Source organism: Neoarius graeffei, chromosome 15, assembly GCF_027579695.1.
Source record: "Neoarius graeffei isolate fNeoGra1 chromosome 15, fNeoGra1.pri, whole genome shotgun sequence".
NCBI classification, from domain to species: domain Eukaryota; kingdom Metazoa; phylum Chordata; class Actinopteri; order Siluriformes; family Ariidae; genus Neoarius; species Neoarius graeffei.
Window position 1 is genome coordinate 20479240 of NC_083583.1, and position 14894 is coordinate 20494133.

Consider the following 14894-nt stretch of genomic DNA (forward strand, 5'->3'; position numbering starts at 1 on the left):
ATGTAAATACAAAAATGAAGTGCATAAGTTGTGTGTGTGAGAGAGAGAGTGTATGTTCAGAGTGCATGAGTGTTGTGTGTGTTATATGTGAATATAGAAATGGGTGGTGTGTGGGTGAGTGTGTGTTCAGAGTGCACGAGTGGTGTGTATATCAGTGAGTGTGTTACATGTAAATATAGAAATGTAGTGCATCATGCATGAGTGGTGTGTGTAAGAGAGGGTGTGTGTTGAGAGTGCATGAGTTGTATCTTATAGTGAGTGAGAGAAAGACATAGTGTGTGTTAAGAGAGTGAAGTATGTGTTCATATATGAGTGAGAGAGAGAGAGAGAGAGTGTGTTAAGACATTGCATGAGAGTCACATTTAAATATAAAAATTTAGTGCATGGGCGGCACGGTGGTGTAGTGGTTAGCGCTGTTGCCTCACAGCAAGAAGGTCCGGGTTCGAGCCCCGTGGCCGGTGAGGGCCTTTCTGTGCGGAGTTTGCATGTTCTCCCCGTGTCCGCGTGGGTTTCCTCCGGGTGCTCCGGTTTCCCCCACAGTCCAAAGACATGCAGGTTAGGTTAACTGGTGACTCTAAATTGAGCGTAGGTGTGAATGTGAGTGTGAATGGTTGTCTGTGTCTATGTGTCAGCCCTGTGATGACCTGGCGACTTGTCCAGGGTGTACCCCGCCTTTCACCCGTAGTCAGCTGGGATAGGCTCCAGCTTGCCTGCGACCCTGTGGAACAGGATAAAGCGGCTAGAGATGATGAGATGAATTTAGTGCATGAGTTGTGTCTCTGTGTTGAGAGTATATGAATGTTACATGTAAATATAGAAATGTAGTGCACAAATTGTGTGCGTGTGTGTGAGAGTGAGATAGACAGTGTGTTAAGAGAGTGCATAAGTGTCGTGTATGAGTGAGTGCGTTACATGTAAATATAGAAATGTGGTGTATGAGAGGGGTAGGGGGAGAGTGTGTGTGTGTGTTGAGAGAATGCATGAATGTTGTGTATGTATGAGTGTGACAATTATTAATCAATGTCTACTCCCACCAGTAGCACACAACATCTCTATATTTTCATGTAACAGACAAACATTAACTTTAAAAGTTGTATTCTGTGGTTAGAGTGAGCAAAGTGATTCACAGACAACGAACTTGCCGACGCAATTTTCTCTTTTGAGTCATACAATTGAAAACCACCGACGTTTTGCTTTCTATCTATCTAGTATCTATCTATGTGTGCACACAGTACAAATCCCACTGTAGCCGGATATCTATAAAGACGCATATTTATCTATATGGTTGCATTTACAAGTAAACGAAGGTTTCAGTCACTGAAAACGGATACTTTCGAAAATCCCGGGCCAAGTGGAGATTTCTGGAAACTCTGAATTGTCTGAGGACAGAATTGTAACTGTATGTCTAGAAAGTGAGAAAACTTGAAGAGAGTATAAGAGATGAATAACTTACATCCCAAATTAATCGCACGTTCACGTAGTTCGTAGGTTGTTGTGTTGTCGGACTCGAGCATGACTATCTGATACCACCTGTTGCTTGAACGCGCGAAATGTTTGTGTGCTACGGTAATATGCATCCCTGCAGAAACCAAATAGGCGGAACAAAAATCCATCGGGCAGAACTAACATTTCGTGGGACATATCGGTTTTATAAATTTTATTGTCCGGCCCTGGGGTGGCCAGGGTGGGGCCAAGACGTGCCCTGGGGTGGCCATGGCCACCCCTGGCCACCCCTTAGCTCCACCCCTGCAGAGCATGAATTTCACTGCGTGCTTGAGTGTGCATGTGACAAATAAAGACTTCTTCTTCTTCACTGTCAGCATAAACCACTTTACACTTTAATGAAAGGGTTAATTCATTACTGTGCATGTTGATGTGATGGTCTATGCATGTCCTGTATGTCTGTGTAACATCACCTGGAGAGCTTCTACATCCAGCTGAATACTGAAAGAGTTCATTTAACACCGTGAGAGTTTATTTATATTCCAACAATTCAGTTTGTGCTTAAGCTGAACTATTGAAGCAAATGCTGAAAGATTTTTGCTTATGAGCCAAAAACACCAGGATGAACTTCTTCTTCTTCTTCTTCTCTTTTTTTAACCCAAACGGATGAGAGCTGGATGAAAAGCGAGTCATAAATAAACTATGAATCGTTGAGGCTTTTTTAAGGTCCAGGCCTGGATATTTGGCAAGCTATCAAAAAAAAAAATTACAAAAAAAAAAAAAAATCCCACAACCTCATTTCAGAAGTACAGAATCTTACTTATATGCACTTTTACACACTATGCAACCAAGTCCCTAGTGATGCATTAACACTGTTTCCTTCTGGATACAAATGAAGAGTACACGAGGGATTTTTATTTTAATGTTTTTTTGCTGTGTTTGTTCTTTTCTACCCATCACAGAACTGCAAACTCTCTCTCTCTCTCTCTCTCTCTCTCTCTCTCTTTGTGTGTGTGTGTGCGCGCCCCCGCGCGCGCTCCACTAGCCCGGCCCATCTGAAAGAGCAAATGGTTAAACTCAGAGAGAGAGAGAGAGAGAGAGAGAGACCAAAGGAGAAGAGAGAAGAGTCGGAGATCGGACTGAACAGAGATCAGCCTGGAGAGATCAACACTCATACACACATACACACACTCTCACACACACACACACACACACCTTCCCAAATCCCCGTGCGACTGAGCTCCTTTCTGTTCAGCGCGAGCGATGGTTTGCTTGTGGAAAGGCTTCGCAGCGCGAGTACAAAAGTTCCTGCACTGATCTGAAGTGACGTGGAGACGCGCAGACTCTTGGCGTGCAGCGCACTGAGTGATCGCGGAGAGTTTGGTGAAGTTTTGGTGAAGTTTGCGCTGCGCTCGGATGGCGTTTCGGGTCTCGCCACGGAGGACGAGCTTCTACTTTGCGCAGCGAAAAAGTTCGGCGTGAAGAAGAGACAAGGCACAACTTTGGACACGTGAACAAGGAAAGACATTAAGACACGCGCGCGCGCACACACACACACACACATACACACACACACACACAAGGTAAGATCGTATAATATTAGTAAAGGCTATAGATGTATGCAAGCTCATGTATTCACTAAATATAAATAAAATTAAAATAAGTGCATGTATAAAGAGTGCATGTAAGAATGCATAAATGCATTTCTGTTTCTATGGAAACTTTGAGTGCTTTGATATATAGATAGATATATAGATAGATGTGTGTGTGTGTGTGTGTGTGTGTGTGTGTGTGTGTGTGTGTGTGTGTGTGTAATACTGATACAGAGTTAAAACCCGATTTGTTTGCACGCTTGTTTACATTGTTGCTTTCTATCTTGATTAAAAAAAGAGTAAATAAACCCGTCTTTAAAGTGCATTACACGCTTCATGCTACAATAAAGATAAAGTAAACCAGATCGGAGCTGCTTTTCAACTCTTGTTTGCACTTTCAACCGGCTTCGCGCTGGAATTTCAAAAATCTTTTTGTCTGCAACTTGATCCATCCATATGGGACAAAATCTGATCGGAAAGGTGGAGAGGCGCCAGTGCCATTAGAGCTCCGATTCAGCAAATGAAAACCAGATTTAAAGCATGCCATAACTCAGGATTGGACTTTTGTGCTCAGGTTTAGACTCTTCCCCTTCCTCAGGGTTATACCTGCTTCCTCTTTTTGTTTGAGCGCATGCTTTTTGTTTGTTTGTTTGTTTGTTTGTTTGTTTGTTTGTTTGTTTGTTTGTTTGTTTGTTTGACATTCGAAATTCATATTTCTACTTTTACTTAATCATGCATTTTGTTTTGTTTGCTTTTTTCCCTATACTTAGCGCTAGGCAATACTTCGTTGTTTAAATGCGTCATATAAAATAATGCAAAAAATATATATATATATATTTTTTTTTTTGCAAAAATGAAAAGCTGGAAAATCTACGTCATTAAGATCCAACTTCGCACGTTGAATAAACACGTCCAGTGTTATGAAGTCGTGTTAAGGAGTCTCGCTGCTGTGATGAGCTCGAGGGATTGTGAGCAGCTCGTGTTGTGAGGTGAAAAGGCCCAGGGTTTGCTCTGCAAAACTGAAAGAGTTTTCTTTGCTGTTTACTAGAAGTACGGTGTTAAAATAATATTCTGTAATCATTTTCATGTGTTGTTTGTTATGGGATCTCTATGCAAGTGGCTTTGGTGTGATCATTATATAGCCTATGGGTGGTGAGAAAGAAGAAGAAAAAGAAAAGAGAGAGAGAGAGAGTGTGTGTGTGTGTGGGGGGGGGGGGGGGGGGGCTGTGCAAATCATTGGGAGAGCATGAAAGGGCCTGTGTGCTTAGAAATGTAGCTGACAAGGAGGCAGAACAAGGCAAAAAAGCAGGGGAAAAAACTCTAATTGGCCCATTTAAATCCGAGAGGAAGAGGCGAAAAAACAGTTGGTGGGAGTGGGATTTTTTTTTTTTTTTTCATGTGAGGACCCGGTCACAGACATTAGCATAAGAAAAAGAAGAGGGGAAAAAAAGTTTTAGTGCATTTGCTATTGTCCGCTATGAAGAGTCCCAGCAGTCAGGCTGAAGAGGTTTTGAAAGGATGTGAAAGAGCGCCGGGACCCCATTCAGCTCATTCAGTCCGCCCGAGCTCGCGCTCACCGGCCGCGGCGGACCGCCTAATGACCACGCCCCCTTTCGACGCGCTCCCGCGAGCCCTCCGGCGCCATTTTCACGCATCCCGACCGGACATGTGGTACCCAGTAGATGCAACATTACAGGCCATCATGGACTATAGAGTTATTCAAACTGCTGGTTGTTGGCCTATTATTATTATTATTATTATTATTATTATTATTATACCTTCCAAATCAGCTTTTGTTCCAATCCCAGAGATCTCAGGCAGTGGCAGAGTTGTCGCTTATATCTTTAGCCATGCAAAAACTTGTCAAAGTGAGATCTGAAGATATGAGCTGTACTATTTAAAACTTCATTTATTTATTTATTTATTTATTTATTTTTAATTTCTTGTATATTTGGCTTCCCTGAGATTTTTTTTCCCCCCCAAAGATGCTTCTCAGTATGTTTCTTTACCAGACCTAAAGTTCCGACAACTACTGGTACAATTGTGGACTTAAGGTGCCACATTCTTTAGGTGTTTATACTTCCACAGTTTTTCAAATTCTTTCGCAGAAACATTTCTATCTGTAGGTACTGTCATATCCTATATCATATCATATATCAAATCATATATCATATCAAATCAATCAACAGGCAAGGTTTTTCTTTATGATCCTTAAATGCTATGTCTGGTCTGTTTGCTTGGATGGTTCTATCAGTGTTTATGCTAATAGTCGCTTGCTCATTTTCTGTGAACGGTGGGGGTTTGTGACCACTTGTCAGCTTTATTATTATTATTATTATGAGTTTTTCCTTAATGTCCTGTTCTGTTCGCTCATGGAGCCGAGTCCATCCCTTGGACTTTGGGCTACCATGAGGGTATGACGGATCTACTTGATAGATACTCGTAAGGTCCTCCTTAATATGTGAACAGTGCCGGGGAGGATGATCTTCTGAATTCCTTGTATGTTGATGCTACCTGGGATTTTGTTGGTGTATTTTTCAATCCCTTTCTTGACCAGACTGAGAGCACCTATTACCACGGGTATGGTTGTGGTCTTCGTACCCCACATCCTCTCAATTTCTATTTCTAGATCTTTGTATTTGGAGAGTTTTTCTGTAGTTTTTAGAGAAGTGTTTCTTTCGGTGGGGACAGGCATATCAATGAGCAGACAAACTCTTTCCTTCTTGTCCTTCACTACTATATCTGGTCTAAAATAATAATAATAATAATAATAATAATAATAATAATATTATTATTATTATTATTATTATTATTATTATTGCACATTAGATTGGGGAGATTATATTTTGCAACTGTACTGGTTTTCAGGAACCTTTAAGTTATTACAAAATTAAAAAAAGGGGGTCTAGATATAGACTAGCTGGCCTGACACCTAAAACCTAGTGCATATATCAGCCTTATCCTTCATTTAAAAAAAAAAAAATATATATATATATATATATATATATATATATATATATATATATAGAGAGAGAGAGAGAGAGAGAGAGAGAGAGAGAGAGAGAAATGAATAACTTATTCAACTTTTTTGGGGGAAAATTTTAATAAGACCAGGTTTACGAAGTCTAAACAAAATTTCCAGCCCAAATACATTTCCTAGGTGCTGCAATAATAAGGAGACACATTATTCTTCTTTTTCAGTTTTTCAGTCTTTTTGTGTGAGGAAAACAAGGTCACGGTGGTGCACACGCATTTCTGATTTGCAGTATCTGCATTAGGGGCTTTTGATCATCGTCTGGTACAACCATTATCCACTCCATAACCCCCCCCCCCCCCCACACACACACACACACACACACTTTCTCTCTGCCAATCTTCGCAGTATGTTCTGCGCTGAAAAAATGGAATATGTGGCTAGTCAGATTTGAAAGACCACGTCGGATGTATATATATTTTGCATAAAAATAATATCAAAATAACATCAAAACGTGGCTTCATTGCTCATGGTAAACTTTATTTAAGCAAGTTTCTCATTTCTAGATTGAATTATGCCGAATGAGAGTGATCAATTCATGTAGGATTAATGTAAATCAGTTGCGTTATGTTATGAAATCTCATGAGGACGTTCAGATTGACAGGAACTATAATTGTAGGAATAAATTCATATGATTAGAATATGTGTGGTAGAATTGCTTAGCAGTAAGGTGGGTGTTGCTGAATGCCAGCAAGCTGGGTTCAATCTTTAGCTCAGGTAGGAACACGGAGTTCAAGTTAGTCACACGTGATCAAATCATATTGGATGTAAGAAAACAAACTGAGGTTAATGTAACACAATTCAGTCATGTGGAACTGCTGTACACGTTTGGGTTAAATTCACTGAGACTTTTTTTTTTCAGTGTATTCAGACCATTATGACTGTAGGCTATATCAGAAGAAACACAGTGAATGGATGATCACTCGTCTCGCTTCTCCACATGATGTGGTGACATAGCTAGCGTAGCCTACCTGTGAAAAAAGGTTTCACTAGAATTGTAGATGTAGGCTACTGTCTGAATGTACACGCTCCCTTTGTTTCCCATGGCCTAGTCTTGCACAAATTGATTAGATTTCAGTTGTTTCCTTTAAAACAAGATATTAAAGGCCACAGACTATTTTTAAAGTAGCTCAAAAACACCACCCACGGAACCAATTTGGTGTAAAAAACTGCCACCTTAGCAACCCTAAATGAGAAGCTCACGGGTGCCACTTGGTTATAAAGCAACTGTTGTTAAAAATGTTTAATTGCTTCACAGTTTGTTGCATCTGTGTGAACCACAAGCCGATTGAAACTATGATGAGGTTAGTTTTAAAATTGTTTTAAAACCAGTGAGGGCAAAAGAGCAGAAGATTTTGCCCTTTGCCAGCCCCTCATTAAACGACCCTTTTCCCTCTGCAGGTTTTTTTTTTCATGATCTGAACACTGTGTAAGGAGAACTGCGGTTCTCTTACTATCATCCTAAACAGTACGGCAAAATACAAAAACGTTTCCCCTGTTTGAAATAATTTTTTTTAAAAAGGCACGTTAGATAGAACCTCTGCTATTTTTACAACCAAACATTTGGTTTGAAACCTGAACTACTTTTTAATCTTAACCTTTTGTGAGCCGACATCCTGTCTCCTCTCAGACCAGTCGACTTTTTCCCAGTCTAGGTAGTAACTCCACATTTCTATGAGTGATTGAGCTTGGAGCCCAGGTCAGCAGGGGACCATCTCTTTCTCTTTTTTTCCTTTCTTTTTTTTCCCCAAGACTCCTGAGCACAATGGGCTTTCTCATTGGAGTATATGAAGTCACTTCTTCTTGGCTATATGGAGGAATCCGAGGGGAGTTGACCCCTGGAGAAGTCACTTCATTGTGGTGTCTCAATGGAGGCAGTGACCCCTGAAAATCTATGTTATGTTATACTGGGCTGATTCTGGATAAATGGGTTCAAAAACTTCTCAGGTTCCATTGTTTCTCGGTGCCATATTAGGTTCATTATCTACTACGGCTGAAGCGTGGAGGAATGAGCTGAGATTGATCATTGACTGATTTTATTCTGTGTCAAAATGCCATTATTATTATTATTATTATTATTATTATTATTATTATTATTATTATTATTATTATGTTACTAATAAGGAAATGTTTTATTGTTTGTTTGTTAGGGTTTTTATTACCAGGCAGCATTATCTCCCATACTAAGTATTATTTCAGTCTCTCCAAAGGGCAAACATATGTAATTGCCTCCATAAACCCAGACCAGCGGAACACTAATATTTTTGTTTCTTGTCTACTCTGAGAAATCTCTCCAGCAGTCCGGGGTGATTTGTCCTCGGGCAATTTTTGTGGCCAACATCTCTCTCTCTCTCTCTCTCTCTCTCTCCTCTGAATCCCGGCTTGCATTGACTTGCTCTGATGAAGAGCACAGTAAACCGTTCCCCCTCTCCAGCAGCCTGAGCTCCTGACCACATGGGAATGCTCATCAAAGAGACGTAGATAAACTCCATATGGGATGCAGGATAACATAGAAGATGTGGGCGCCACAAGATGTGCATGTGTCAAGGTGAATTTTTGCATGAAGGAATGTGGCCGTTCAAGAGATATTCCTCGTTAGGCTTCGACAAGAAATAACACGTAGGCGCTCATGAGAGACAACTATTAAAACAAAAAAAGTTTTGTCATCACGAATTAGGATGGAATGCTGCATGTCTGTGAAAGCTTACATTAAGTCACTCAAGAAAAAAAGGGGGCAGTACATTACACATGAAGAACGAAAGAATGATAAGGTAGTAATTTTATATCCAAGTATTTTACATATATGAAAAAAAGCTTGCTTGAGTTGCTTAAAGCAGATACGCAGAACCTTTATTTTTAAATACATTTCTGAGTGGATAGTATCTCCATCCTTGACTCTTGTATGCTGCATAAATGGGAATAAAAAATATATATTTTTTGAGAGTTAAAATCACCCACAAAGTTGGCATTCGAGCTGCCCCGCTGAGCCAGCCAGCCCTGAGTGTGTGACGTCAAAGCAGGAACCGGTTTTAAGGCCGAGGCCTTTGACAACTATAGACCAAAGTCATATAAATAAAAATTTACGGTGAAAGTAAGAAATACCGTTACTGACTTGCTCAACTAAGACTGATTTGACTTCATTGATTATGGGTTGACTCTCATTAAAACAGGATAGGTGTTATCACTTATGCAACATACATGTACATGCATGCATTTTCACTGATAAAACGTAAAAGGCTCATTAAATAATCAGATGAACTGAGACAATCGCATTCTGAAGCAAATTAAATAATCTTATACCGGTAACTTAAACACACAATACAAGTTACATGTATTAATCTAAATGCAGGTAAACAACATATTGTTTTTGTTGTTTTGTATCCAAATGATATCTGAGTTCTTGCTTCTTGAAGGCCGAGCTTGTGGCCGATTGTTTTGAAACAATCTGACTTTCAGTTGTTCGTTCAGTTCTCCGTTCATTTGCTTCTTCCACGTAAGGGCGAGATATTGCTGCTGAGGCAAGCATATCCAGCAGAGAAATCAGATGGCTGGTCCACTCATTCTCCATTTTCTCCATACTGAGTACTCCGCCATTACTGCTCGGCTCAGGAAATTGCTAAAACCCGGGACGGGATGTCACCGGTTTTAGCAACAACCCCGGGGAGGTCACTGCCTGAGCGATAATATGTCATGTCCCATCCTGTTCCGTCCCGGGTTTTAGCAACAACCCTTGGCTCACACTTCGGGAGAACTGGTGCAACTGAACTTACTTTCCTTTTCTTGTAGTTTTCTTTTCCTTTAATTGTTGGTACTGCACCCTCTTTCAATATGGGCTTATAGCCAATGCTCCTCAACAGATCAGAGGTCTCATACGGGTCTTCAGTAAAATGTTCAGAGCAGAGGAGAAACCACTTCGTAGGTGCCCAATGTGCCAGTGAACTTCTCGCAAAACGCGTCCAAATCTCTGCAGTTTGAACATTTTTGGGCCATGAACGCAACGTAAATCCACCTTCTGTCATTTTGCTGCACCGGCCAACAACACATCTATGTGGCATGGCAATAAATTAGCTCAAAATGGAAGCTCGAAGTTGCAGTCAGCTCTGTGTTTTAGTATAGCAGAAATGGCGATGAGACCGATAGCCTTGCTGCGGTGACATCACAGATGTCAAGGTCATTCACTCAGACCACTACCTATATGAATCATTTTAATCGTAAAAATTACGATATTAGATTTATTGTTAACGCTTAAAATCATTCCTATGCCACTCTTGAGGTCTCAAGGCATTTATAAACAAAAAGTGAGGCCATGGTTCTGCATATCTCCTTTAATGAACCAAACATTGCCTGTTTAAGGAAGTTTCTTCTTTCCTGCTTTTACTTTTGAGATTCATTAGAATGAGCTTTAAACCATTAACTGCATGAAGAATTCATAACTTTGTGATCTTTAAGTGGCCTTGGAAGGATAATATCATGTTGTATGTGCATTTGATTAGAATATTTCCTCAGAGATTGGTTTGAAAATTTTGCCCAACACTTGGCTGTTCTTGAAAGCTAAACGTTGGTGGCTTCCACAGATGTTTATTTTAGCTCATCATGACCAGTTCACTGGATATGGTTTAGGATATAGAACAGAGTATTGGAACTGTTTCTGTTTGTCTACATTACAATTCAATTGTTCCCAACATGAAATATCTTACATATTGCTCAACAGTGTGCAATAATTTACATATTATGCAATAATTTACCAATTATTTGGCAAAGAAACTTCAAATTGAATCTTGTTGAAGAGCGCAGTCGCAAATGCATTCGTAGCTTTGTAGTGTAGAAGTGAAAAAGAGGGGCTTTTTGAAAACTACTAAGCTTTAATATTATAATTAAGTTGTTTTTTTCCACCTAAAATATTTAGGACAAACACGACAATAATATGGCTTTTTTAATTAAGTCAAATTCTTTCCCACAAAAAATTCACTCATATTCCAAATATAGATACATATGATTAATAATTATTCGCCGAAGGTAAGGTGAATATTGGTGAATACTAACCGAGACGAAGTGGAGGTTTTATTCACTGATATTCACTGAGCCGGGTCATTGTTTTAGTATAAATATACAGGTGACTATTTCCAAATGGAAAATCATTTCAGACTTCAAAATCGGCATGCAAATGTAATAAAGGCGCAGCACAGACTTGTGTCACTTATCTATTCCGAGTCCCATAAAATACTTTGTTTTCAAAATTGATAAAATAAATTACAATTCCGCCTTACCTTTGAATAGTTTTAGACCAAGCTTTGTAGCATCTTTAGTGCTTTTAGGAACAGCATTTTCTTTCATAATTTGTAATTCTTCCTCACTTACGGTGACGAAGCAATTGGCAGCAGTTTTGTCGAGTCGCTCGAGGTGATTATCAAGAAATGGTCCAAATTTCTCGACCAATCAGCAGCACATGATTTCCTATAATCACCTCTGTATTTATTCTCATAATAAATAGAATAAAATAAATTGTTAAAAAAAAAAACAGATTTGGATTTCAGAGATGTCCACAAGCACTGGTGACCGGCAGTTTTCTCCACCTACACAGGCAGTCTGCACCAGGTACTCGATCCTAGAAAAAAAAATTGCCTTACAATGTTCCAGCAATTGATATCATCTCCGCTGCCCGTGGTTTGCTGCAAATCAAATTATTCCACCACAAAATTGTCTCACATGACTGGAAGCAACACCATATTTGTTGATCGATTCTCGTGCTCTGATTAGCTGAGCTAGACCACATCATAGCGTATGTAGTTATGTTACACCATGTAGTTATGTTACAGAGTCAGGCAGCATACTACAGTACAGAGGGTAACTGAGCCCATGTTTACATTAGACCGTATCAGCGGATCATCAGATTAATGTTTTTAAAACGATTAGTGTGCACACAGCAACACCAATACACGATTTGAGTGCACACAGCAACACCAATACACGGATACGCTCGGCTCCGCAGGCATCCTGCGCTCCAAATCACTCCGCCCTGAACAGCGAGTGCCCTCTGGAGGGTGCGCACTCCAGCCCTGCGCAGCTCACAGAGCGCGCGAGTGAAGTGCACAAGCCACGATTCGGGACTGAGCCGCTGTGTGTGTGATCCCAGCACAGCGCATATCACTTACCACTTGCAAGTGGAAGGATGGCAAGCCTAAAGACAATCATAACTACACAATGGGCAGTATTTGCATCAGTATTTGCAGTATTTTCATACTTTTATACTCTTTAATGAAAGGTGATACAAGGCGGAAGTCCGCGCCGTTTTTCAGCAGTCGCGTCACATGACCAACGCCAGCGAATCAGGAAGGTGGATGTCACAGTGACGTTGTCCAATGACGACGCCAGCTAGAGCTCAGCACAGCGTATCCGCGTATCTCAATGTTTACACAGCACCGGAGCTGACACGATCTGGATTGAATACGTGGACCCTGGCGGATTCCCGTTTCCCGGCGTTTCCAGGCGGTTTAATGTAAACGGACAGTGCATCCACAAAGAAAACGAGACAGATACGGTCTAATGTAAACTTGGCCTGAGAAAGCCAATCACACACACATCTGGAGTGAAATTTCATACATATTTTGCAAGTATTTTCCAGGGAAATGGTTAGTAAGTTATTAACTGAGAATGCACCAGAAGCCACCAGAATGCATGTAAATTTCAAAATTTTCTGTGGGGGTTCACGCCCCCCTAGCATTAGCACACCTTTGGCTTCACCTCTGCAAATTCCAGAGCCACCTCCTACTTTTTTTTTTTTTAGCCAGCTATTTCAGATTTTCTGGAGAACCCTGGGATTTCCTTAATAATCCCAAAGGGTTTTTTTAATCTCCTGCCCAAATGAAGTTTGGTGGGGGATATAGAAATAGGTTCCATCCATCTGTCTGTCTGTCCATCCGTCCAGCTGTCTGTCCAGTCACGTTTTAGTTTCTGGGCCATATCTTTAAAACTACTGAAGATATCTTCATGAAACTTTGTATACATATCAAACAACATGTGAACTGGTGCCTTTTGCTATTTTGGATTTTTGAGAAAAAAGTATTTTTCTAATTTTTACATAAAAAATAGATTTTGACTTAGTTACTAAGAGCAATGTTCGTTTCCGGCGCATATATCCAAAACTATTCATGATACAGATTTGAAACTTGGTATACATGTTAACAAGGTGATGTAGATGTGCCTTTTCATACTAAGAAATTTGAGAAATTTTAATTTTTCATGTTTCCATGGAAACAATTTCAGACTTAGTCTCTCAGGTTAGTCTTAGGGGTAGGTTTTGTTTCCGGAGCAAAACTTGAAAACTATGAGTGGTATGGGCTTGAAAGTTGGTGTATATGTGTTGATTAAGTAATGTATATGTGCCTTTTGATACTAAGAAATGTGAGAAATTTTAATTTCTAGCTCACCTGGATCAAAGGTCCGGTGGGTTTATGCTATGGGCTGCTGAGGTCAGTGTAAAGAGGTAGGGTTGGTTTCCTGCAGCAGAACTTAAAAAATGTGACAAATAATATCTTGAAACCTGGTATGTAGTTGGTATACATATAGGGTGGGGGATATAGATGACTCTGTCTTCTTGTTAAATTGTGAATTATGATGTGACATGATAGAAACTCACACTTTCTTAAAAGTTCATTTGTTGTTGTTAACATTAGTCCATGTGGCTAGTGTTATAATCACATGATCTTCTTTATCCTGTTACTTTACATTGTTGCACTACAAGCAGTTCTCTGATATTCCATTGTAGGTTTGTTACAGGATCAGCTCAAATTCTTTCTTTTTTCTCCGATATTTGAGCTCCCCTTAGTGGTATTGGCTCAAGTGTTTGAGTTTCATGCCACATCGCCAAGCTTCCTTGTTCTGCAGCCCAGTTTTAGGGGTATAATAAACTCGGATTCAGTTCATTCTGAAGCTAATTCAACGAGATTAAAATGATCAGTCAGACCCACATCAACCGAGGCATGAGAAGTCCTCATCAAGCAGAAACAATCAAACATCAAGCGCCATCTAATTACAGCGAATGTCTCACGAAAGGACATCACACACTATGAGATGCCTCGAAATCAAAGGTCCGCATGCCACCAGGGGCACAAGGAACTCGCCTCACTATGAAATGTGATGGGTATTCCATCCATAGTGCCTCTTGGCGGCCTTTGATTCACAACTTAATTAATTCCTAGAGGGATGTTGCAACCAAATGATGCTCTTCTGTCTCTTAAAGAACTTTTGACAGTAGGACACTGTGGGTCTGCCAATATATCATCATCACTTTCACTCCAGATGCATATACTATACATATTTAAGACAAACACTTCATGGAAACCCCCCTACTGAACTACAAAGATAAGCTGCTTTGAGCATGCATAACAATTCAGGACATGGCATTGCAGGATTCGCATGTAGCGGTTCACTTATTGCAACCGAAGAGAAATCTTCATTGTGGTGGCGCAACCTTGGATGACTCATTTGTCTCAGTAACCGAGCTACGGCGCAGGCCTTCATAGGGCATGTTCTTCATTAGACTTGTATGAAAAGAGATGAAAATGAAAGAAAGTGAAACGCAGCCAAGCCGCAGACTCCTGAAACAGCCTGACGGGAAGACGGGGCTTACATGAGATGCCCCAAATAAAAAGCCCCACGTGTTAGCTGTTAGCAATCAAACACATTGTACAATCAGTGTTTGGGGTCAGGGCCCAGCTGAGAGATTTCAGTCTGCACTATCTCAAAGATAGAGATGGCTCTCAGGCAGCTGTGCTTGCATCCTTCATCTTTTCCAACACTTGGAAAATTTAGGTTGTAATAGAGTA

At 40.3% G+C, this 14894-nt stretch overlaps 1 protein-coding gene across 1 annotated transcript in view; it reads left to right on the forward strand.

Annotated features, from left to right (window-relative positions):
* The first annotated feature begins 2539 nt into the window (after positions 1–2539).
* The window catches only part of LOC132899239 (zinc finger protein GLI2-like), a 199813-nt gene continuing 187458 nt past the window's right edge, over positions 2540–14894 (forward strand). The window contains exon 1 of the mRNA XM_060940985.1: positions 2540–3026. The gene's annotated coding sequence lies outside the window, so the exon portion shown is untranslated. The remainder of the gene's footprint in view (positions 3027–14894) is intronic.